Genomic DNA, 22,704 nt, shown 5'->3' on the forward strand with positions numbered 1-22,704 from the left:
TATTTGACATGGAACTCATTCACGGACTACGAATTTGAACTTTGATATGGAATTCATGCCTGGAATATTCATTGTCTGCCCGGCATCATTGAAAACTGATGACCGCTTCTCTCTTGTGTGTTACCGGCTTTATTTCTTATTTGTATAATTTCTTACATACCTTTGTCTTCGGGAGTTAGTGTTAAACGCTGTTGTGGAAATGGATCTTGCGATTATCGACTTGGAACGCCCTGTACGGACTACGAATGGTATAGGAATGTCGGACTTGACGCTTATATATATCAATACTGATATATGGGGCCAGACTAGGTCGGATGTCAGTTCGTAGTGTCCGTCTAGTGTGATTAAGTTGTGGGCTTCTGTTTGGTGTCAGTGTATTGTGGCAGGGACGGGTGTCATGTCTGGTGTCAGTGTATTTCGAGCGCGGCATGGGTTATGTCTGGCGTATGTGTGCTAGGAGCCTGCTGGGTGTCATGCCTGGTGTCCGTATGCTGAGAACGTGATGGGTGTCATGTTTGTCGTCCGTGTGCTGGGAGCGTCTTGGGTTTCATATCTATTGTCCGTGTGCTGAAGTCTGTTGGGAGTCATGTTTGGTGTTCGTGTGCCGCATGGGAGCCTTTTGGGAATCATGTCCAGTGTCCCTGTGCTGTGAACCTGTTGGGTGTCATGTCTGGCGTTCGTGTGTTGGAGGCCTGTTTGGGAGTCATGTCTGGTGTCTGTGTACTTGGAACCGTTGGAGTGTTGGGTTGTTTTTCGTATTGTTATGGCCACTTCATCTTTTTCCACATCGTTTTCTTGTCAAGGGAATTATCATTCTTCGGTCGAATTCTACCTGTTGTAATGAAATTCCACTTTGCACGGATGAGCGGAATTACCGATTATCTTCGAACGTGTCATTTCTCTGACATACACAGCTTTTATAATCGAGATCAAAGGGGCTTTCACCTTGAAATGAACGCGCAAAAGCACCTAAGCACTGCTCGATTGCACCATCGGTGGTTGTTTAACGGAGATGAGGGCCAGAGGGTCATAAGTATAAGCGTTATGTCCGACATTCGTATACCATTAGTAGCCAGTAAAGGGCGTTCCAAGTCGATAATCGCAAGATCCATTTTCCTAAACAACGTTTAACACTAGCTCCCAAAGACAAAGGTATGTAAGAAATTATACAAATAGGAAATAAAGCCAGAAACACACAAGAGAGAAGCGCTTTGGGGACGGACAGATGTATTGATGAATCACTTGGTCTCACCTGGGTATTTTCTGTGAAAAAAGGGATAAGACATACACAAGATAACATTGTCGCTTCCCGTGGGGTGAAATACAAGGAGACGTCTATCTGGCCTCAGATCATATTCCAAGCAGCGCTTTTCCTCAAATCGCCAATCTGGTTCACGAGTTCATTGATCTAAAAACAGCATAGTGGATGGTTTGAAAAAGCGACCGGAGTCTAAGTTGATTGTAACTACCACGACGACATGTGTTAACAACATATGTTGCCATGGACGTTACAGTCAATTTGGCTGCGATCGCTTTGTACAAGAAATCCCTGTGCTATAGGTGCCACATCCTGTCACTGACCAGACATCTGTTATTTAGCCATTTACTCTCCAGAAGAGAATACTCTAAAAGAATGTGAAGCAGTCTAACTGACATTAAGAGTAAACCTAATCAATTTATTTATTTGATCGGTGTACTGTGTTTAACGTTATACTCAAGAATTATTCACTTATACGACGTCTGCATACTGGCTTTCTCTTAGGCCGTACCTCAGAAGGTCTGCCAACAACCTACGGATGGTCGTGAGCTTTACCCGGCTTCTCAGCGGTTAGCTTTCACTATAATGCTGACCGCTGTCGTATAAGTGAAATATTCTTGAGCACGGCGTAAAACACCAATCAAATAAATAAATAGATATATGTCATGTGTCATGTGAATGGGTGAAGGAAAAGCGGGGTGCCCTGAGTAAACCACCCAACCTTCAACAGACATCTTGCGTGCCTTCGAACGAGAGAATTGGATTCGAACATGTGCCCTTACTGGACAGAGGTTAAGCGGCTGCGGAGCCAACAGTGCTTTAACCAAGTGGACCAGAGAAAGTCCTAGATCACTTGATAATAGAAGCAATTCTTAAAACTGCTTTTTCCTCGATAATTTAATGATTTCCAATGAAAATAATCGACTGAAGTAAGCTTTGGTTCAACTTGCAAGTAAAACCTAAAATTTTATAGCATATGTAGATCAACAGACAACGAATGTGGGTCTCGAATCTGCCTTAACCAACAATTAGCTTGTCGTACCAAAACTGATGATAAGCCATCTTTACCTAGCATGTGGGGAGAAATTCGTTCATATTTCATCCGATATGTAAGAAACACACCATGTGTGTTGTGAACGTTGCTGTGAACTTGCTAACAATGCCATATAGAGATGGAGATAGTTCGTGAATTCTAAACACCGTGTATGTCTTCATTGCAAGAGTTGTTATCCACCATCTTCACGCCGTCAACCATTAAAACAATATCCAGCTTCAAATTTCCAATGGTAAGCCCCACGAAAAAGTTAGTTATTACATTAAAATTCAAATGATTACTACCAAGGGGAAAGGGACATTACCTGTACGCTTTAGAAGTAGTCCCAGCGGTCGCATAAGAAGTAGTCTCTGGGGCCTGGCCTAATGCTACGCCCAGGGCGTATAGTATAATATTTTGAGTAGCGCTATGCTTGTAATCACTAGTACATGGTAATACACATGTCCAGTATGTTTGGACAGGCGAAGTGATGGATGTGCATGGTATGGGCCGAATGCTTGCGAGGCTTTGTTAAGCACTCTACCGCTCGGAGTAACCAACAGCTAAATGGAGCCTCATCACTGTCTGACCAACCAACATCCGCTCAAGGAGGGAGCTGTCCAGCAACGGAACTCTTCCGTGAAAGGCCCCACTCGGATCTGGACTATCCACACAGGCAAAGATGTCAACAAGGTCGGCTGAGTGCGGGAACAACATTTCCTCTTCACTGTTGGAGAGATAGATGCCACCGACTCACGTCACTGTGCGCATCATTGAGAGAAAAGAAGGGTGGGTATAGTCTCTATAGTGACGCCCACTCTCACACTTGTTACTTGCGGACAGAAGGTCACGTTGGTCAAAGGCAGCGATTAAAACTCGCGAAGATGAACTGCTGATAGTTTTTTTTGCATATATATGAACAGTTAGAATAAAACCTAAAAACAAAAACTGAGGTAAACTGACAATAGACCCAAATTTTAACGGTAATACGTGTGACCATTTGCCAACAATCACACTGTCGTCATTGCTCTGGTTTTACTCTCTGTGCTGAAGTCTTTTATATTGATTGATTGGATGAGTGAGTGAGGGATGAATGGGCGCATGGAAGGATCGATAGATCGAAAGATACATGGTTCGATCAATCGACTGATTGCCTGCTTGATTGATTGGCTAATTTATTGGTAGGTTGATGGTTTAAATAATTAACAGATTGACTGATTGATCGAAAGGTAAGTTTAAGCGCCCTGGTTAATATGGTCAAGTGATTTAACTTATTACAATGTCTCAAGTAACTTAGAATTAAAAAGATATATAGCTAAGACGAAACTAAAACACCAACGTATTGAGTAAATTAGTCATTGAGAGCCACCAGACTGTTAAATAGACGGGTGTGTGGCTCATTGCAGCTTTTAGGACTACAGTCTAACAAAATATTGAACCTTTCCAGGCATGAAACCTAGTTAAAGAGGAGATATAACAGGTTGCTCTGTCATAGTAAGGCCTTTGAAATCAGACGTTTTGCCGTTGTTGACAGCGTAAACATAGAGCCCGGATGTTACACCAATAAGCTTTTCAAAGTCTTCGAAACTCCTGAGACTTGTTATCAGTTAATCAATAAAACAATGAATGCTTTCTGTGAAATTTACTGAGTATCAAAAGAGTTCGGCAAATGCCATCATTGGGGCAGACACTTAAGAAAACGACCCAGAGGATCAACACTGTTGCCTACAAGGGACGGCTATTAGGCGTCCGGCGTTTTGGAACTAACATGACTCTTCCTGGTTACGAAATCTTGATGTCTTTAAAATCACACGCTTTTGTCAGAATTATCTAACACGGATTCGAAAAGTACTTTTGGGTTCTAATTTATGACGCACTCTCTTTACTGTTATGGAGATCAAAAACTTTCGTTGACTGGGATAACGTGAGCGAAAGTTTACACTGTAAATATAGGCGTTGTAACAGACATTCGTACACATTTAGTCAACAATAATGGACGTTGCAGATCAATAAACCTTCAACACAAACAACTTATATAACCTGTATATAGAGATACATAGAAAAGAGAATTAATGGAGAGTTTTCAATGATGCCGGAAATAGTTAAGGAGTGTTCTGGGCAACACGATGTATAGAAGCTCTTAGCGCTGTATTAAGAGAAAGTAGACACAATTAAAGGAAGCACAGCACCATAGATTCTGGAGACTCCATATTTACTCACAAAAAATTGGAGGAATTTGATAGAATATCCTTGACACAGTGTTGTCTGCATTAATAACTTGTGACCTTGACGGCAATTTGTCACATAAGGTACAGCATCTATAGACAGGCTATATGTCGAACCCTTGCTTTTGATCTGATCGTAAGGATAATTCAGAAATTGAAACTATCCCCAAATGGCATCTGAAAATTCTGTGGTTGTTTAGACGGTGGTTAGGGTATCAGAATGGTATTTGACTGGAAATAATTGGGTTGGATTTTGATGCTTTATTGCTGTCAGTCTCATCTTAATTTTGACCAACGAAATTAAAATGGTTGAAGAACGACGTTACGTAAAAAGCTTTAATTTGAATTTAACCAAAGTCGTTTTTAATTTTATGCTGAATGAAAGAACTATCAGTGGTTCAAATTCTTAATAACACATTTTGTTGACTTATCTACTGAATTTTTCATGGTTTGTTTGTACTAGGTACTTTCGTTAGCCAGTTATTGCCTTCATCGGGAATATTTTCATTCGTTACGAACATCATTACTATTGGTTTTTAAGATTACCATTTTTGATTGTAGACAGCCGTAAGTGACGGTTAAACAAAACATGTCGACATTGTGATGAATTCCTTTATTCCGGAGACATCTGGTGAAATCATTACCTTTGTTTACACTCCTACTGTTTCTCACAAAACACCTTGTCCTGCCTCTCATAACGCCAACATCAATATTCATGTAATATATCGACCGGGTTGCCGTGGCGTTGTCACAGGTTGCCAAGCAGTTTGATGCATGGACGTTGGAGATTCATCCCCGGTTTAGTTGTTCTCGAAGGCTGTGTTTGACAGTATTGTCGACACAGACACTCAGAGTATGTGGTGGGAAGAAGAGAAGGCAAGGGGTTTGTGGTCAGTTAAAAGTTCATTAGTGTTTCCTAAGCTATCTTACTGGCGACGGAGATTTAATGCTTCGAACCACTTCACTACGGCTGTTGCGAACACGGCATTGGAGAAAAGAATACGGCTGTGATTCCCTCACAGTAGACTTACACACGAAAGTCCATATATTGCCTTCACCAATAGCACTTGTCTAGCACCGCTGAAATTAAATTGGAAAATTGAAGAGAACAGAAGAAAAACTCGCTTGGCGATGATAACCTTGCACACCCCTGTTGACGCCTCATTAGATGTCATTAGCGAGAATACATAGAAGTCAGAACTTTACTGCCTGTAGCAGTTTGCTCATATTTTTCATCCATCTGGATTTCGTTTTTGTTGAACCAATTTTAATAACTATATATAATAAGGTTCTAATGAGATTTCCTATAATGCTTGACCATTATATGCGAATAGCCTGAGGGGGCAAATGTTAAAACAAAAGAGAAATAGGCGGGAATTTCTCTCTCTTATTTAACGTATTGATGTTAAAAATGTTTTTTTCTGTTTTAAATTATGAGTGCAGCGCCCGTTGAAAATGATTCTTATCATTGCATAAATATCTTTACTTCATTTTGTATTCATTTCAGAGCTAAAGAAAGTATACATGACGTCACCATTGCCGAATTTGCATACGCAATGTTTCTAATACTCGACCCTGCACGTCCTTGCGTCCTCATCCCAAAAGTTTGAAGTCGTTAGTTTGAATAATTGGTGAGAAAATCGAAGAACATACACATGTACAGGCAGACATATCTCTTCCTTTATAGTTAGATAAGAAAGTAATAAGACAAAAGATCCGGTTTCAGGTAACGTCTTAATTAATAAACCTATAAACTATGAACTCTGTAAATGTCTTTTGCCATTCAAACAATTGAATTCTTGTTGATGACTACCTTGTTTTCGACAGCACAGAATAAGCAAGAGAAATCGTGTATAACATGAACACTTTATATGTATTTAATGTAGGGTTAGGACACTGAATGCTAGATTTTCGCCAATGTCATTTTCCAGTATATCGAAGAGACACTTTGGAAGTTTGGCAATTTGAAGACACATGTGTTCCCACAGAAGCTCACCAACCTCTGAAATCTGCATTTAGTGTAGGTTTGTTTATGGCTTACTGCTCTTGTCTTGTGGAGCGCATACGATTTGGTGAACTGGGTACAAATACATGTTAACAGCAATCATAATCTGTAAATACCTTTTCTTTCTTACAGAAAATAAAAACATGTAGACACAAAAATCAGGTTGTGACACGATAAAACGACGTTGGTATTGGTCCAAAACCAAAACAATGTCTACAAGGAAACGTATATGTAACACTGGAATGAACGAAACTTAGTAAAGACAGAAAGAAATAAACTTTGGGCTTACCTCGTAGAAATAGGTGTTGTCCAGGCTTGCACACTCGTCGTAGGTGGAGTTGAATAGGGAGGGTGAGGAATTTGCCACTGTATGTGGTGGGTGAAACAGTAATCCGTCTTCGCCCGCTTCCATTCTGGCTCTCAGAGGATTTCCACTTTCTGGGTTAAGTCTTATTTTTCACTGCTGATTTAAGCTTAATGGAAAGCGCGGCAAATCCGTACAAAATTACTGTATTTTGAGGAAAAATGTGTGAGCCCCTATAATGCTAATATAAGCCAGAGGAACTTGTGAAACACCAATTGCTGAGACAGTTAAGAAGCTGGGGTCGCAAACACGGCTTTCGTTTTGGCAAACCATCGCAAGACCATGACGGACAAACTCATGGCTTTCCACCAGGCACGGTGAATACACGGTGTAGCTGACATCGCTGAGGTCGCCCTACGGCCCAAGAGAAACTCTGGATTTTATTGGTTGATAGAGAAATCGGCTCTGAGCGCGTATCTCCTCTTCCAGGCGGAAGCGAGCCTATGGCACACACGTAATCCAGAGGAAAAGTACCTTCAAAAGATATTTGTCGATACTATTTTTCAAGTAAGAGTGCCTGTTAAAATAAAATCGCTTCAGGCCAGAAAATTTGACGAACTGAACTGGTACACAGGTTATGTGAAACACTTCGACATTTCTGAACACTGGACAGAAATCCGACCCTAGGAAAATTCCGGAGAGCAGCTACCTAGCTTTCAAGAATTACAGTTTCTGCAAACGTAAGACATTAATCATTCAAAAAGTTTTTTTTAATTGAATCCATTAATTTCTGTCTGTTTTCTTCATAACACTGGCTTAAATCACTTCCGGAATAGACTAACTGATCGGTCCGGCGACTGCCTTGGACAACCTTGCAAATCCAGACTGTAGGCTACAGAAACGCTTTTATACCAGAGAAAGCTGATTTGCCCGATAATACATCTGAGCTCAGGCGGCTTGATCTGGAGTCAGCCGTCAGTGGAGTCTATGGCAGAGGCAGTCATGTGGAAATCCGTGGATAAATGTACGAGCTGAGTCGCACTGCTGTCAGCGACCAATCGTTCAAAGACTCGTGCATAAAGCTACGGGCTACAGCATGTATTTCTTTGTATGAGAAACAATACAACATCTCTGGCCTATTGTAGCACGAGGCATACCCTAGAGGAAAGAAAGGGGCAAAGCATGTCGTACTATAAAAGATCTAAGCAAACGTTCATGCCTTTTTTTAGTAATGTCACCTTTCCCTAAATGCAAATGTTGCAAAAGGGCAAAAAGCATCCTTCACTAATGATCATTAAAGGATTATAAGTCATTAGGCACCTTCAAGTCCAGGACAGTTCAAATGTTTTTCCGACGGCAAAAATCAATTTGAAAGCTACGAGTGCTGTTTATTCATCTCTGCAAACACAAGCCACTTAGCCTAATATTCAGGCAGGTCTATTATTCAGCGTATTTCATCCGTATTTAGGGTGTACCAGCCTTCACAAGCAACCTTATTCATTAACGCTAATAAACGTTATAGAGGTAAGAATGCTTTCTCTATACCCAGTAGCAATCTGTGTAAATATCAAGTTTTTCATACTCCCTTTGGTGACTTGATGCATAATTTGAGCACTTTGAAACACTTAAGTTTTTCAACAATTATTAAACACGTGAACAATATAATAACAGTCCATTTTCTTTCCCCTTAAATCGAGGGTGCCTAGTTCGGTCGTATAATGAGTTTTAAGCACGATTTTGCTTCGAGGACAATGTATTATACCGATGGTCCAGCGAATTCCCCCGTTGACATATAACAGCTTACTCTAAACATAGTGTATTTTACTGATTGACTGATTTAGTCATCCTGATTCAAGGCGTAATTCGTCATGGGTAAAGCTGTATTAAAGTATGCCACCTTATTTGATAAGTTTTCCAGATACTTAGTGACGACATACACGAAAGAGAAGTTTCTAAAAACAGTATTATCCTTAATAGGGATTACATGTTCTGAATACGGGATAGATTTTAGTGCTGAAATTTGGCTGAGACCACTGTGGGTTTCGAACCAGTGACCTCAGAGTCAGGCAACAAATCGCCTGATCCAAAATCGAAAAATTATAAATATGCAACCGCTCTGCTGATTGTCATAGTTTACACTTTTTTCACCAATCGGAAAACTAACATCTATATGAAACAACCATTCTTTCACCCTCATTTCCACTCGTAATTGTTATACAATTTGTTCTTCTTTGAATACCGTGTAGCACCTACTCCTTTGGTCTTTGAATACCGTGTAGCACCTACTCCATTAGTCTCTGAATTCATTTTCCATTCCCGTCATTTTGGCAATATACTCTTTCATTCTCAAGCATTCAACTATTTATTAAAGATATTTTTTAATGTAATTGTCTTTAGTTTTTCTTTACTCAAAAATCCATTTTTTGGCTAGTACATGTATAAGTAGAGCGTTTATTATGGTTTTTCGTTGGCTGTACCTAGAAATACTGGAACATTATTAAAGTTGCACGTAAACTTGAATTCTTGCCTTAGCCACCTTTCGAAAGAGGACAAAAATATTTTAACCTTTTCACATTGGAACAATAGGCTTCAATGTTCAATGGTTTCCTTTTGGTTTACAGTTTAAGAACATGCGTTATAAACAGTACGGTTTCTGTGCTGTAGCCATATTTCACCGATTACCATTTGCCAGCTATGCATGCTGTCGTCGCTGCTCTGGTTTTACTCTCTATGCTGTACGTCTATCACAGTGTCTTCGCTACTCTGGTTTTACTCTCTATGTTGTACATCTATCACACTGTCATCGCTACTCTGTTTTTATTCTCTATAACGTGCGTCTATCACACTGTCATCGCTACTCTGTTTTTACTCTCTATGCTGTGCATCTATCACAGTGTCGTCGCTGCTCTGGTTTTACTCTCTATGCTGTACGTCTATCACACTGTCATCACTACTGTGGTTTTACTCTGTGCTGTACGTCTATCACACTGTCATCGCTACTCTGGTTTTACTCTCTGTGTTGTGCGTTTATCACACTGTCATCCCTGCTCTGGTTTTACTCTCTATGCTGTACGTCTATCACAGTGTCGTCGCAGCTCTAGTTTTACTCTCTATGCTGTACGTCTATCACAGTGTCGTCGCAGCTCTGGTTTTACTCTCTATGCTGCACGTCTTTAATTATATTTCACTCCAGGATCTCCATTTTTGCGAATACAAATCTGACGGTTGTACATATCAAACATTGTGAACGCTGTTGTTGTGACCCTATATCTATAGTTAAGAGTGAACGTTCACGCAAGGTACGAGTGGAACGTTCACGTAACGTAATTAGTGAATGCACTTTTAAGTAACATCCCGGCTCCTTTGTGGAAGTCGCCTCAAAATGAATTACTTTTGCGGAAAGAAAAGCTGTAACGTATGCTGTTTCCATTGTTAAATTTCAACTGCGATATGAAAGCCTTTTTTGTTGACAGCGCGCTCTTTAGCGGATTACACCGGCCTGTTCTGAAACAATGGCGGCTACTACACATCCCACTTAAGTGCCTGTCATTAGATCTTACCACGACGTCGAGTGTATCCATGTCGTGTAATGGAAGAATTATCACTGTTTAGTAGCTCTACCATCTAACCTGTCAACTGGTTATTATAAAAAGCCGCAGGAGGGAGATGACTGGAAAACAACAAGATTGCTTCTGGCGAATCTGTTTAATACGTGAATAATCCACAGTCTGATCAGAGAAGATGACACCGGATAATATCTCGTGTAACCCGAGTCCACAAGGGGCCGTGTGGAGGCGTAGATAATAGTCATCTGAGTAATATATTGGAAGATTGCGCTGACCAAGTCGACTCGAGAATGAACTTGTGTTAAAATCGGTGGAATGACACCAACATAGAACAAATGGACCGTGTGAACTCTTATTGAACCGGAAAGCCCATTTAGATGGACGGCTGGTATCCGAATGTCTATTTCTGAATGGTTCCCTCTGTCAATTTCATCTTATTTTGGGCTATAAGTATAAGATTTGCTTATATCTGTAATTTTTTATCAGAACGGCGAACTTTACTCATGTGCTGTTGATGTGTATTCTTATGTTTCGCTGTTTGTTCATTGTGTAACGTTTGTTCATTGTGTGAATTTTCTGATAAATGTGATATTTACAAAATTGTGTGATGCTGATTGAGATGAATCATGTTTGTTAATTTCTGCTATCTGTGATATATGTTCATATGTTTACTTGGTTACTATTTGCTCATATGTGTCCTATCTCCTGTATGGTGGAAAACGAGACATTTACTGTTTTTTCTTGGTTTGTAAAATTTTGTGATGTTTGTTCATTGTAAGGTGTTAGTTTACTGGGTGACGTTTGTCCATTGTGTGACATTTGTTGAATGTGTTATGCTTGGTCATTGTGTGGTATCTATCCATTGTGAGACGTTTGTACATTATATGTACATAGTGTAATGTTTGTTCAGTATGCGATGAGTGTTCAGTGTGTGATGTCTGTTCACTGTGTGACGTTTGTTCACTATGTGATGTTTGTACATTGTTTGATGTTTATAATATTTGTCCATTGTGTGACGTTTTTTATTCTCATGATGCGATGTTTGTTCAATGTGAGATGTTTGCTATTTGTGTGACGTTTGTTCACTGTGTAATGTTTGTTCACTGTCTGTTTGCTCATTGTGTGCGCGTTTGTTCATTGTGTGGTGTTTGTTCACTTTCTGATGGTTGTTCATTTTGTGGTAATAGTCAATTATGTGATGTTTGTCCATTGTGGAACGTTTGTTCGTTGTGTGACTTTTGTTCATTGTATGACGTTTGTTCATTGGGCGATGTTTGTACATTGTGACGTTTTTTAAATGATGCGATGATTGTTCAATGTGTGATGTTTGTTCATTGGGTGACGTCTGTTCATTGTGTTATGTTTGTTCATTGTGTGGTGTTTGAACAAAGTGTAACTTTTGTTCATTGTGATGTTTGTGCATTAAGTGAGTTTTGTTCATTGTGATGTCTATTCATGGTGTTACCTTTGTTCATGGTGGGATGTTTCTTTATATTTTAACGATGCGATGTTTGTTTAATGTGTGATGTTTGTTCATTGTGTGATGTTTGTTCATTGCTTAACGTCTGTTCATTGTGTGACATTTGTTCACCGTGTCATGTCTGTTCATTTTGTGATCTGTGTTAATTGTGTGATGTTTGTTCATTGTGTGACGATTTTCATTGTGCGATGTTTGTTCATTGTGTGATATTTGTCCATTGTGTCATGTTTGTTCGTTATGCGATGTTTCTTCATTGTCTGGTGTTCATTGTATGATGTTTGGTCATTGTGCAATGATTGTTCACTGTCTGGTGTTTGCTCATTGTGTGGTGTTTGCTCATTGTGTCACGTTTGTTCACTGTGTGAGGTCTGTTCACCGTGTATCGTTTGTTCATGGTGATGTTTGTTCATCGTGTAACGTTTGTTCATTGTGTGTTGTTTCTTTATTGTGGGACATTTGTTCATTGTGGGACGTTTGTTCATTCCGCGATGTTTGTTCACTGTCATGTTTTTTAATTGTGTCATGTTTGTTCATCGTGCTGTTTATACAGTATGTGATGTTTGTTAATTGTGTAATATTTGTTCATTGGGTGATGTTTGTGAAATTGTGTGATGTTTGTTCATTGTGTGGCGTTTGTTCATTGTGTGATATTTGTACATTACGTGATGTTTGTACATTGTGATACATTATGTTTTGTGTTGTTTTGTGCTGCATCCCTCATGTCCTTGTGACGGAAAGAAATCGCCTATAACCACTAGACTGAGGCTCGTCTAGTAGTAGATGATTAGTAGATGTCTAAGTCATCTATAAGAAGACTGCTCACCAGAGCGTTCCGGAGATTGCTCACCAGAATGTACGCTAAATGGAGAGTGGAAATTGCGTATGTCAACTCTGTACTCAGTGAGCAGCCTTTTTCGCTAAGGCAATGACCAGGCCATCTCGAAGTACAAGAGTGTATATCTGTCGTTAATAGCCTTTTGAACCCACCGTGCATTGTCCATACATCTCTTTGGGGGTGGGGGGCTGGGAAAGGGGCGGGAGTATGAGTGAGTATGAGTTTGGGGTTTTTTGTCTCACTCAACAATTTTTCAGTCATATGACGATGAAGGAGTCCTTAGAGTGCGCATAATATACCTCCTTGTTGCAGAACGGATTTCCAACGCTCTTTTATCTACCGTTGCTTCACTGAGACGACTTGCCGAAAGAAAGGTAGCCGCTCCACCCGAGCCATTATACTAATATGGGTCAAGCAGTCGTTGCACTATCCCCTTAATGCTGAATGGCAAGCGAGGAACTTTCTCTTTTAAGGTCTTACGTGTGACCCGACTCAGGACTGGCCCTTGATCTGCCGCCCCCGAAGCGGACGCTCTAGCAACTGAGCTATCGGGGATGGTAGTGGAGAGGGGTGTTTAACTGTTCACGTGGGCACGAGAAAGGGCTGCGTTTCCAGAAAGCCAAATGAAGCTAGATAACGTAAGTTGCGTTTATATCGATTTATACAGGCGGTATTATAGGTGTATTGCTAATGCAACATAAGAATGTCCTAAAGAAAACGTGAGCGTTTTCTCCGTGGTGTATACGTTGGCATCGCGGAGAAAACCTTTTCACTGCAGAGAAAACCTTCCCACCGCAGAGAAAACATTTACGCCACAGAGAAAACAGTTACACGGCGGAGAAAATGTTTCTTGCTATTTTCAAATTATTTGTTCATAATGATAAGTTTAAATTTTTTCTTTATAATGATAAGTGTTATGTGCACAACTGCCGCGAGCTTCTAAATTTAGCTTGCCACTGTTTACATATGCTGAGATCAGGGTCTCCTGTCTGCCTCTGCCTTAGAATGTTCCAGAATACGCTCAGTTCGGGGCCTGTTTGTTTACAACAAGTGTTCAAGAATTTTCTTATTGTAGAAAACTCCACCAGTCTATATAAGACGTATGAAAGCAGGTCAAAGGAGGGAGAAAGGAGAATTATTCAGAGTTTTGGATGCTTTCGCTTTTGTATAACTTTAGTAGGCCTTTTGTGCTGAACTTTGGTGTCTTTATAGCCTCTGGCTTTGTTATATCATATTTCCACCGAACACTTGTTCAGTTTGAACTTGTATATTTAATTTGTGCTCTTGTGTACACAGTGCTTATTAGTACACGGATCCTGTCTGTGGAATTTGGTGTATATTTCGTCATACACTCAATTATGCTGTGGATTTTTCCTCTTATTTGTGCACTTATGCCTGTATGGTTTTCCGCATTGTGGAATATATGCGTCCGTTTGGACTTGACACCGTGCAACTTTAGTATTTGTATAGATACTGCTATCCTTTCTTGTTAAACTTAAGGACTTTAGTATTTGTAAAAGTCTTGTTATCTGTTCTTGTTAAACCTAATAAACTGTTGTAAAATAAAATCTGCTGGTTTTGGTTACTTTTTTGGACGGTTAAACTGTCATGTATTTCGAACAGGCCATCTCTTTATAATACAGACAGTTTGGGTCGTAACATAAGTTTCGTTAGAAAGTCCTCTGAATTGTTGTAAATCATCAGAAAATGCTAAAAATTTGGAATGTGACGAACGTGCCACTAAAGTAATGTCAAATGCATACAATATTCATATTTTCAACATCATTGAAAACTGGTGAATGCTATTTGCATAAATCTGCTTTAATTTCGCACTTCATGTACTTTCTTAGTTCTTTGGTGGTTTGTGTTCAGCGTTGTTTTGGGAACTGACCATCTTCTGGTACTGACCTGGAATATCCATTTTTGTTGACGACTGGTATACGAATGTTTGTTTTGACGCCAACTTTTACCTGACATCTCATAAAGTTGAAATTCCTTACGATAGCGTTTCCGAGAGTGATAATACTTAAAGTGACGTGCCACTGACGTATTCTTAGAATCTATCCAAGTTATAGGCAAGAGAAGGTCCATAATTTAGCAATCAACGTATGTCAAGGTATTCTATTTCTGCTTTTTCACACGTGCAGGACGGTAGGCACCAGTGTCTATTGGCCATGGAATATTTATGGCTGAGTTGCAGCTCTAAACGTTAATATTCAATGCCAATTATCACACTGTCGTTTTAGTGTAACTCGCTTAGTCTTGCTACTTTTTCTGTACCAAGAACCATTAACCACCTATGCACTCTTGAACATTATATCACACATCCTTATCAGCTGTCAGCACTAAACTGAACATTTCGTGTGAATGAACAGACCAATTGAATTACGGAGCTAGGTGAATTACACGAGATGTATATATTGGATTACTTATGGAGATGAAGGCAGAAGGTCACTGAAAGTGAGGCAAGGTACGAGTTGGTGTAATAGATTGGGCCTGATAATTACATGTAACCGCTTTGATGTTAGTCGTTCGGTCGTTACACCTCAGACCCAGCGAAAGTCTTACGTGTGAGGGCACGGATACTAAAAGCTGAAAATAAGGTCACTAACAGGAGGACTCTTGTAAAATTCAGGCTTACACATTTTGTTCTAAAATATAATTAAAGACATACATCACTGAGACAAACCCAGAGCAGTGCCCACAGGGTGAGAGCTGAAAAATGGTCACAAGCTACCGATGAAATTAGACCTCTTGCCATATTACCTCAGTTAAGGGTTTTATTCTAACTGTTCATCGAAATACTCCAATACGTGTAGTGACAATTTACACATTCCTGCAACAGAGAGGCATATTACACGTACAAGTACTCTAAAGACTTCGACTGAAAAATTGTTAAATAACCCCTGAGCACTCATTCATTCACTCACTCACTCACTCACTCACTCCACTGGCGCATGAGATACAGACATTCATTATACAACAAGTTGAATTCACTTCCACTGACGCATGCGCAGGGTTTCATTATCCTCCCACTTATCACAAGGATCTCCTTTCTCTTTGTGGTGTGTAATCAATATGTAAATGGACAGTGCTTTTGAAAATGACTCTTAAGAAGTGTCAAATGAGACAAAAGATATGTTCGGTGGAAAAAAAAACGCACATTTTTTGGCATAATTGTTTTCCGCGACACATTTTCTGTACCTATTCAACGCCTTTCTTACGGATGAAAGACCATCAGTTTTTCGTCTCAGCCCTTTACTCAAAACACCTTTGACGCCTTTCTTATGGCACGACCTCACCAGTAATTTTGTGAAGAGATTGTTTGCTCAAAACGTTACAGTTTTGAATATGTTTTGTACCTCAATTTGGAGCAGCAAATAAGGATGACCTCTAAATGACAATTGTCACAAGCAAAATTAACGCGATAAAAGTCATGAAGAATATTTTTTGTGTGTGTTGTTTAAAGCCATAATGGGGAGCTCAGGCCTCCGTGGCGAAGTCCAACAGAATAAACTAGAGGACTGAAAGTTAGTTCAGTACAGTTGGAAATCAATGGAGCCATGATTGCCAACGTATGGTTATCTGATGAACCCTTGGAGCGGCTATTTGAACAAGTAACCAATGTCGACTTTATTATTGGTTAAATGAATACATAAACGTACAGCGTGGCAAATGGTTGCATGTAACCGCTGAAACCGACCTCGTCTTCATTCACCTCCAGTAGGGTTTTATTTAAACTGTTCATGCAAACGCTTAAAAGTAGCAGTAGTAGAGGTCTCCTTTATCGGTAAACAACAAGAAAAATGTTCCTGCAAACCAAAATGACAAGTACTGGTCGCCCCAATGGCAGTATACTGTGACTGGCTGGGGCGTCGTGTCTGGTGTCTTCAGCATAGCGTTACAGTGAACATCGGCATTGTGTCCAGTCTACTACAAGGAGACACTGTCGAGATATGACTGAAGTAATGCCAAAGGCGACGTTAAACCCCAATCAGTGAAATAAATATACTGCTATTTACCTTTTGTGTGTCTCTAATCATTTTTATCGGCACGATAAGTCATAATCAATTATTATTCCTATCCAGAAGATGGTGGGTTTTACCTCTATATAAATGACACTAGTTTGGTTAGTGTTTTGACAGGCTGCTGATAGCGAGAATACTAATTTACTGATTTCTTTGTTCATGAATTTATTAATATGATTTCGTTGAAATATTGAATTCATTGAGTTCTTTTAAAACTAGATCCATCTTTGCTTTGCCAAAATGTCCAAACCCAACGATTCGCTATGTGATGGCCTAACATCCTCCATCCTGGAAGCTATACACCTTCGTCATTGCGGTAAGGGCAATTCAGTCTTCTATTATTTATTTTATTTATTTATTTGATAGGTCTTTTACGAGATACTCAAGAATATTTCATTTATGGTGCATTACTGTATAAGCATTACGTTGGGAGGAACCAGGCAGAACGCGGGGGAAACCCACGACCACCCGCGGGTTGCTGGAAGACCTTCCCACGTACCTTCCCAGTGAGGAAGCCAGAATGAGCTGGACTTAAATTCACAGTCAGTTTTCTATTCATGCAAACCTTTAAACATTAAAATGTTACCCAAATCACTCGATATTCTCAACAGTAATAAAGAAAATAAACCTTCCAATTTGTCAGGTTAGATCGCGCAGAGGACCATCGCCGTCCGCTGGCTTTTGGAACAACGCCCTCTATGTACCGAAAATATCAACATTAGAGTAAAAGCCAGCAGCATATAGGCAAATATGGGTCTGAATGTTGTGTTGTATAATTCGGCGTCAACTTCACCGAGATAACTATAAGATACGCATCGTGTTAGAATAAGAGGACACCGTGATACTGGCCTCTGGAGTGAAGGAAAGATCTCTCGAATAAATACACAAGGCTGTTATGCTTCATGACCCCCGGGGATGAGAGAGCGTGATTATCTGACCCAGAGCGACGAGAAATTGATCTGACCCTGGGTGCTTGCATAACGACAATGACAGCGGTTCCCGTTCAGGTCCGCGAGTTTGGCTGATGATATGATTGGTCATCACGTCGAATGCCTCTGGCGAATGTAGCCTAACGATCACAAGGAGAGTCCATGTACGTGAATAATACCAGAGAGGCTATTGCTCGACTCTAAGGGAATGATTAGAAACAGGATGGAATAAGCCCATGGGATAGGGTATGAGGTTGTTGGGTAAGGTGATTCTGATAAGGCAATCCCATGCGGCAAAATATAAACATCCATGGCAACAGTTCAGCGTCCCTCAATATTTCTTGCATTCACATCCACCATATCTGAAGGTAGTGGTGCAGCGCTTTGATTAAGACGTAATATAGATATAAGGGCACTGATACCAGTTAACTGGCGGATAGCTTTGTTACATGACAATATAATTCAGACGTACAGCATAGGGAGAAAAAGCTGAGCAGCGACGACAGTGTGATAGTTGACAAATGTGCCCACGCATAACCGGTAAAATACGGCCTCTTTTCAATTTACCTCAGTCAGTGTTTTATTCTAATTGTTCATGTAAATGCATAAATAGTAGCAGTGATGTTAATTGCAATTATTAGAAGACACTAGACTAGAATTTCTCAACATGCTGTGTTGTCATCACATTTAACATACAATTACATTAAAACTATGCAAAAGGACCCGGCCTCAGGGATGCCAACAAAAACCTTGTATCAGGCAATAATACATTACAATTAACAGACATACATGTATCCATTTAAATGATTGGAGTCTATTGCCATACTCAAGAATATTTTCACTTATGCTTACACAACTGTGGGGCCCAACCCTGGGCTTAGGCAGTGAATCTGAATTTTTCACCCGTATAAGGCATCGTGGGGCTTTGGTGACAGTAAGCGATCAACGACGATTGTGGGCATGTTTGCACAGCCTAACGTTTGCCGACGGCCTCTCGTCTCAGTTCTTGATTCGAACCTGTGACTTGGCTGGCCTGGAGCCGGTGGACTGAAGCGAGAAAAACGTTTAAGGCGAATGAGCCAGCAATGTCTCCGTGAACGAAATAATATTTAAACCGACGGTAAAACTCAAAATATAAAACAGAAGACAAAAAAAAAACACAAATAGGAAATGTTCTATTTTTCTGCCTAAAGTTAACAATAATCATCTAGTGTGCAGAAAAGAAAGAAACTAATGCATATCCATTACACCTATAGTTCATCGATGCGATGAAGGGAAATCATTCCAGTCAAATGGGTCACGGGTTCTTTTAAAACCAATTTAGTTTCTTCTATGTTTCACTGAAAATGGCAAAACAAGGTTTTCATAAAACAAGTCCTCAACACGCCTCGGACTGAATTTACCCAGTTTCGATTCAACCAAATGGACGGAATGCCAAAATACTGGGGAACTACATGTAAAGAAACCATCGAGGTTTGAGTGGTAAATTATTGCAGCCACGATGTGGTAATGATCCAGTCCGATCCTGTCTGATCATTTGTAATAATAAATTTCAGATAGTTATACGCACTTGGCAATTTTTCAATCATATGACGATCTGAAGCCATTAGGCGTGTGTAAGTATGCTGACTCTTGTGACAGGGCAAGCCCGTGCCGTCAAGGTGTTGCCGCCACTGAAACATCATGCCGGAGACACCAGATATGATACCACACCCAGTCACACCATACTCACACAGGACCAAACAGTCCTGTTCTTACTTTAACCTTTCAGTACTACCATTTTTAAACTATCATCTTTAAAGACTTTGGTACTTGACCCGGGTTTGATACCAGGTCTGACGACTTCGAGATGGACGCTCCAACCATTAGGTCACCGAACTGATTCAGGCAGTGTATATATCTGGCAAATTAAATCATACAAGCAGTGCACTCGTGTCGTTAACATCTGGTATGCAACGTATGTACCTAATTATTGCGGCCGCGAAGTGATAATAATTCAGTCGGCCCCCTGTTCACTTGGAACACTGACGATGCATTTCAAGTTGTTGTAAATATGTAGTAAATGAAGTCATATAAAACAGTCGTGTGGTATGTTGTGCAGTCTGTCCAAAAATTCTCGAGTGTTTGGGGGGGTAGGTGCGGTCGCTGACTCGGGTGATTAAGTGGCTGGTTTGCTGGCACTTGACCAATTGCGTGTCGTGTTCGCATCCAGTTCTCGCTACTTCAGACGTGGTTCTAAATCAAAAGGTTTGCTAGGCATCTAGCAAAGGTCAGTGGTTTACTACAATTTCCCTCTACCCATAAACCCTATTGTCATCGTGTAAGCACCAACGAACCAGTCAATCCAGTTGTAAGGCGCTAAACTAAGACGGTCACGATGTGATAATGGTGCATATAGGTTCCTCATAATAACTTCGATTAAACAACGTTGCATTTCCGGTATCCTTAACAGGTGGGAAATAGCACCATACACATGTAGTCATGACATCTTATGATGGAGACTTGGCGGGGGCGAGAAAACTGCAGCTGAATTACGTAATAAATCAGCAAGCTGTTTAGTCAGCCATCGTAGCATCCACAGAGTGATCAATGATGCAGCTGGGTTCGTAATCACTTTGAATAATGACGCTGCCTGTCAATTAGCTGTAAATATCTGGTAAACACCATCGTATCAACAGTCACATAGTGTTAACGACATAGTCCATCATGGCGGCGAGGACTGTTTGCCTCCTAGCAGAATAACACAGCTTTTGCAAGATTTATCACAAACATCTATTGCCCCATGCTTCTGTCTTTTATGATGATATTATCAATTCCGTATGAGTTGTTGCGCACGTCGGTGCGGCGTCGGTAAAGCTTTCATAGTTATGCCGAGTGTCTTATCTCGTATGTCTTCCTGTATCATCACCGCTGTAGAACACTGGTACAAGTCTAATGTTATCGTACGTCATAAATACAATTCATGCATAGCGTTATGTTTTATCACATAAATCGAAGCATAGCTTTCCTTATCTGTTTTAACAGTCCCCAGTAGCTTCCGGTGGAACACGGAAGTGGCCTTCTGATTAGAGGCAACATCTCCGCACAAGATGACTTTTTTTCACGTCTTACAAAAAAGAAGAACAACACCTCCCCCCCCCCCAAAACAGCCGCATTCGATTATTATTGTCACGAGATTTTATGTCTTCGCTTCTTCTTGAAATAATATCAGCTGATGTTTTTGTGTACATTTGTCTTTTACAGAAAAAGGGCCAGTTTTATATCCAGGTGTTACACCGTCTTAAGAACATAATGGCAAATGGAGAAAATGACTTATGATTTTAAGGGAATGAGATACACATGATGTACATGAAACTTCGAAATAGTACACCTAACTTTTCTAATTTTCGATCAACGATTTCGATCAAATTTTTGAACACTAAACCATTTAAACAATCCACACTTCATAGTCGTCTAATTGTCCAGGTCTTTTCGTGTACATGCTGAAATCCTTGCTTCAGTCAACTAACTTCTCCGCGGTTATCATAGCGGTGTTACCAGAATCTACATCGTCATTTAAATTAATGGTTGTGGCTCTTTCATTGGTTTCTAGTTACGAGGAATTACAGGACATGAATACGTCTGTGATAATAACAGACGGAAAGTTCATAGAATTTGGTACCTTAAAAAACAGAAAATAACATCTATGTCCAAAAACCTGAGTTTTAAAATAAATAACTTATTATCATTTCAAAATAAGACTTTTTTTGCAACGCTTAGTTTATTTTCTTTGCAGTTTAACGGAGACAGATAACATGAGACAGTATATTTAGAATTTTAGTATACACGTTCCGAAAATACGTGCTCAGATTTCGTCTAAATTTGTTGCATAATAAACACAACGTTTGCGGAATGACATCTGTCTGTCTGCAAGTCGTTCACCCCATCACGTTAAATCTGACTCACCTCACCACACCTGGAGGCGATTTTTAACCTTTCGTGATATTTCAAACGTTGTTATGACTTTTTGCCTGTGTAGCCGACAGATCAAAGTAAGACAGATTTGTCTTCACATATAATTTGATGTAAATCAAAATTTCATTGAACAAAGTGGGCAATATGGTGAAGCTTCTGATGTCCACATTTTGAACGTTATTGGCTAAGTATCCGCCAGTTCGTTTATTGATACTTGGCCAGACATGACTACCTCCTACATTATAGTTCTACATGGCACTCTTTGCACACTGCCAAAGCGTTTCAATCCAGACTAGTCTTGTTCAATTCCCCGGACGCCATGCACACAGTACTAACGGCACTTTCCACGCTCCACCCGGCTGATGTCATTTTATTGTATCTAATCGCTGGTTATTTGATCTTCTTGTTTCCAAGCTTTGTGCGGAGGATGACTTATCGCGCTTGTCCATTATCGGGTCTAAAGCATTATTAGATCCCCACAGAGACGACATATTCCCACTAGTACAAGGACAGTAGACTCAAGCCTGGGTAAATATTTGCCCCGACACACTGGCATCGAATGTTCTCTACACAGGGTTCGATTCTCGTCTCTGGCCCAACAAGGGAATCTGTGCCTGAGGATGGACGTCCACATCGCCTCGTGATCTGCCAGACTGTTTTACCAGACTTTTACTTGTGTGTATACCACGCAGATGTGTAATCCCCGTGTGTGTGTGTCTGTATTTCTGGTTCCAGCAAACTTTTAGTGCATTCCCAAACAAAAACTTTGAAAAGTTCGGTTCTTTTCAAATGTGATAGATTCTGAACAACAAACAGCTACAGACATAACATTATACGACAACATTATAGTCGCCATACTTCTTTTCTCTCTGGTAATTTACCTGGTGAATACCAAGTATGGTTTGATTGCTCAATTTATAATCACACTGGCAGTGTAATCAGACGACAGAAGCTAGTAGTGTGACTCTATAAACACAACAACTGCGGAAATGCAACTGGCAATGTATTTTGAGCAATTCCTTTTTTATAAATTATTTAGATCGAATTAGATCAAGGATTTCCAGACAAAGTATACATAACTAGTAGG

General features: G+C 40.1%; 1 pseudogene; it reads right to left on the reverse strand.

Annotated features, from left to right (window-relative positions):
- Positions 1 to 6,933, reverse strand: part of LOC135464846 (cardioacceleratory peptide receptor-like) — a 100,373-nt pseudogene extending 93,440 nt beyond the window's left edge.
- Positions 6,934 to 22,704: the final 15,771 nt, after the last annotated feature.

The sequence above is a fragment of the Liolophura sinensis genome, chromosome 4 (genome assembly GCF_032854445.1).
Source record: "Liolophura sinensis isolate JHLJ2023 chromosome 4, CUHK_Ljap_v2, whole genome shotgun sequence".
NCBI classification, from domain to species: domain Eukaryota; kingdom Metazoa; phylum Mollusca; class Polyplacophora; order Chitonida; family Chitonidae; genus Liolophura; species Liolophura sinensis.